The sequence below is a fragment of the Enhydra lutris genome, unplaced genomic scaffold (genome assembly GCF_002288905.1).
Source record: "Enhydra lutris kenyoni isolate GAN:26980312 unplaced genomic scaffold, ASM228890v2 scaffoldscaffold60, whole genome shotgun sequence".
Classification (NCBI taxonomy): domain Eukaryota; kingdom Metazoa; phylum Chordata; class Mammalia; order Carnivora; family Mustelidae; genus Enhydra; species Enhydra lutris.
In genome coordinates, this window is record NW_019154144.1 from 3,456,912 (window position 1) to 3,460,928 (window position 4,017).

Consider the following 4,017-nt stretch of genomic DNA (forward strand, 5'->3'; position numbering starts at 1 on the left):
TAGGAAGTGAAACTTTTTTATCTCATGTTGTCTTCTAGTGCATGTTTTCCCTTAAGAGGCACTTACATTCCTTGTGGGAGCAGGGGTAGGTGCAAGGAGAAGGAATGTAAAGCAGTGAACAAATGAAGGAACAAGATGATTTCTAATAATGATAAATCTTATCATAAATTTTAAGATGGAAGATTGTAGGGAATGTCCACATGTGACGAGAACAATCACATAGAAAGCAAAGTTGGTACAATGACTACATGGGCAATCCTGGTGAAACAGGATGGAAACCAGAACTCAGTGGAGGGATCCACTTTGATAGGAGGCTCCACTGTCAAATGGGAATAAAGTGTAGACACAGAGAGTTTTAGATTTGCTGACGTGAAAATGGGAGTGTTTGATCACTTCTATTGTGAGATAGTAACCTGCTGAGAGTATTTGACATTTTACATACGTTTGTTCTTTTTTTTCCTTTTTAAAGTTCTTATTTATTTATTTATTTGACAGACAGAGAGAGACAGTGAGAAGGGGAATACAAACAGGGGGAGTGGCAGAGGGAGAAGCAGACTCCCCCTAATCAGGGAGCCTGAGGAGGAGCTCGATCCCAGGACTCTGGGATCATGACCTGAGCCAGAGGGAGACACTTAACTGGCTGAGCCACCCAGGCATGGCTTATTTAATCTTCACAATAACTCTTTAAATGTTATGTTTTGTTATGTTTTCCCCAACTTATGCTAGGGACAACTGAGGCACAGAGAGATTAAGTAACCAGCTCAAAGTCACACAGCTGGTAAGTGGCACAACTGGGTTTCCAGCCTAGACCTTTTGGCTTCAGAGTCTATTCACTGAATACCTGTGCTCGTTTGCCTTTGCCAAGCGGAGCAAGTAACACAGCATGGATAAAGATGACCAAGAATCCAGGAGTGAATCATAAATAACCCTACATCAGAGAGATTAAAGACAAATATGATTAAATATCAGATAAATTATAGAAGCAACATATGTTGGGAGGTTAAAAAAATGAAGAAACTGGCTACTTGAGATTGAACTTTAAATTTCCGTACAAGTACTTGGAACAACAATACACATAGTAAGGGTGAAAGTACTCAGGCACTGGGACTCAGCAGTTCTACTCCGAGGCACAGACCCTAGTAAAAGTCTTACACCAATGCACCAAGAAGCATGCACAACAATGTTCATAGCAGCATACACAGCTCAGGAGAGCCAAAAGCTGGAACTAATCTACGTGTCCATTGCTGGAAGAATTGATAAGTTGTTGTATGTCTTTTTACTATCATGTTATGCAGCAGTTAATATGAATGTACTCCTACCACATGAGACAAATCCATGTTAAGCAAACAAAAAAGTCACAGAACAAAACACAGAACAAAACAAAACTTAGGATTTCCTGTGAATCATTAAAAACCATGCAAAATGAAAAAGTAAATACAGAGATACACATATACCAAAAAAAAAAAAAAAAGAAAAAAAGAAAGAAGACGAAGAATGAGAGAATGATAAACACAGAATTCAAGAGAGTAATTACCTCTGGGGGAAAGCAAGGAAGATACGCTTTCAGACATTTGGAGGACTCAAAGGTAACTTGCATTTCTATTTCTTTTTTTTTTTTTTTTAAACTATATTTTTTCCAAAGATTGATTGATTTATTGATTTATTTATTTATTTATTTATTTGACAGAGATCACAAGTAGGCAGAGAGTTCAGGCAGAGAGAGAGAGAGAGAGAGAGAAGAGGAAGCAGGCTCTCTGCTCAGGGCTCGATCCTAGGACCCTGGGATCATGACCTGAGCTGAAGACAGAGGCTTTAACCCACTGGGCCACCCAGGCACCCCTTGAATTTCTATTTCTTAAACAGGTTTGTGGGTACATAGGTGTTTATTTCATAAGTAGTCTTTATGCCTGATACATATGTTATAAATACCCTGTTCAACATTTAATTTTGATGTAATTAATATTTAACTTGATTTAATTAAAAAACCCAAGAGTGTCTTGTTGAGCACTTAATGTGTGAGTATTAATTTCCTGTGGCAGCTGCAACAATTTATCACACACTAGGTGGCTTAACAAAAGCAAAAATTACTATCTTCTGTCCTGCCTGTGGAATTTTGGGAGTCTAGCAGCCTTTTTTCATTTCGTCCTGGTTCTGTCCCTTTGGATCAAATGGGCATCATTTCTGCATGTGTTAAAATCCCATAAACCCCGTGGGTCTCCTATGTATGTCAAAGGGATTCATACTGTTGGACATGGTGATCCTCTACAGATCCTTCCTGACGATCTCATCTCTACCCCTGGTTTCTGCTCCGATGACTGAGAGGATCCACAAGTCATACACTTACCATCTTCACGGGACCCTTTGTGCCAGGGAATACCTGACCTTCCCATCTCCCTCCCCATGGCACTAGCCAAAGACTGTTCCTGCTATGCCCCTGATTTTCTCTTCATAGCATTCTTTCCTCAGCCTCAATCTCCTAATTTAGGCATCCTTTATAGTCTGGATTGGCTAAAAATCTCCTAAACCGTCAAGTTTAGTTTCCTTTCTGCTTAGCAGTTTCTCGATTTCCTTCTTTCCTTTCAAATGTGATTACAGGCTGCAAGAAGAAACCAGGGCACATTCAATACTTTGCTTGGAAATCTCAGCAAAATACCCAAGTTCATTGCTTAGCAATGTTAAGTAGTTAGTTCTACGTTCCAGTGTAACTAACTGTAGGACATAATTCAGCTAGACTTTCTGCTATTACCAGACCAAGGGTTCATGTTCTTCCACTTCCCAAAAATATTTTCCTCATTTCCTTCTGAGTCCTCACCAACAGGGCTTCTAAAGCTCAAATTTCTCCCAACATTCTATTTATAAATAATATATATGTTCTCTAACACAACATAGGTTTTCTTCCCCATGCTCCTTACTTCCTGTGACTATTCTCTGGCAGCACCTTTAACATCCATTTCTACCAACAGTCTATTTAGAACAATGTAGGCTTTTTCATTCTGCACATCAAAATTCCTAGAGTTTCTTGCAAGTACCCATGGCAAAGCCACTTCCACATTTCTTAGCTATGTATTAGACCAGCATCTCACATCCCGGGGCCGAAATTTGTACTTGCGGTTGCTATAATAAATTACCACGGACTTAGAGGCTTACAACAACTGAAATTTAGACACTTACAGTTCTGGAGTCCAGAGAGCTGAAATCAATATCACTGGGTGAAAATCAGGGTGCTGGCAGGGCAACCCTTCCTTCAGAGGGGAGAAATCCATTCCCTGCCTCTTCCAGCTTTTGGTGGCCACTGTATTTCTCAGTTTGTGGCACGTCGCTCCAGTTTCTGCCTCTGTGGTCTCACTGACTTCTCGTCTGTCTGTATGTCAAATATCCATGTCTCTACCTCCCTTGTATAAGGATACATGTGATTGCATTTACGGCCCAACTAGATAATCCAGGATAATCTTCCCATCTCTAATCAGACCTGCAAAATCCCTTTCTTGCCATGTCAGGTAACACGCACAGGTTCTAGGAATTAGGACATGGATATCTTTTTGAGGGAGAGCAGCATTGAGCCTGAAGTAGTGTACTGCCATTCACTGATAAGCTCTTTTCAGACATAAGCAAGCAAGTGGGTGAACTGGGGGAGTCTAAGGATGACATGCCCACTCATTCATTCATTCCACAAATACACTGAGCAACTATATTGTGCCAGGCATTCTTGCTACTTATCAGAAGGCACAGGGTTCTCAATGGCCTTAGATCATCCCACATCAGGAAACATACACACACTCATACCAGTCTACTGGACCTTTTCAGACACTCCTATACCTAGAATTTCTTTTCACCATTTTTACCTTCCTGTTTTATTCTTCCTTTGGCTTTCTTCTGATTCCACATCTGGAGCTGGGTTATGCTCCTTTATGTTTAGGTAGAATAAGCAGAGGATTGAAAGTTCCTACCTCTATTCACGATGCAATCTTGGGTGCTTCCCTGGGTGTCTCTGGGCTTCAGCTCTGTAATGAAACGAAG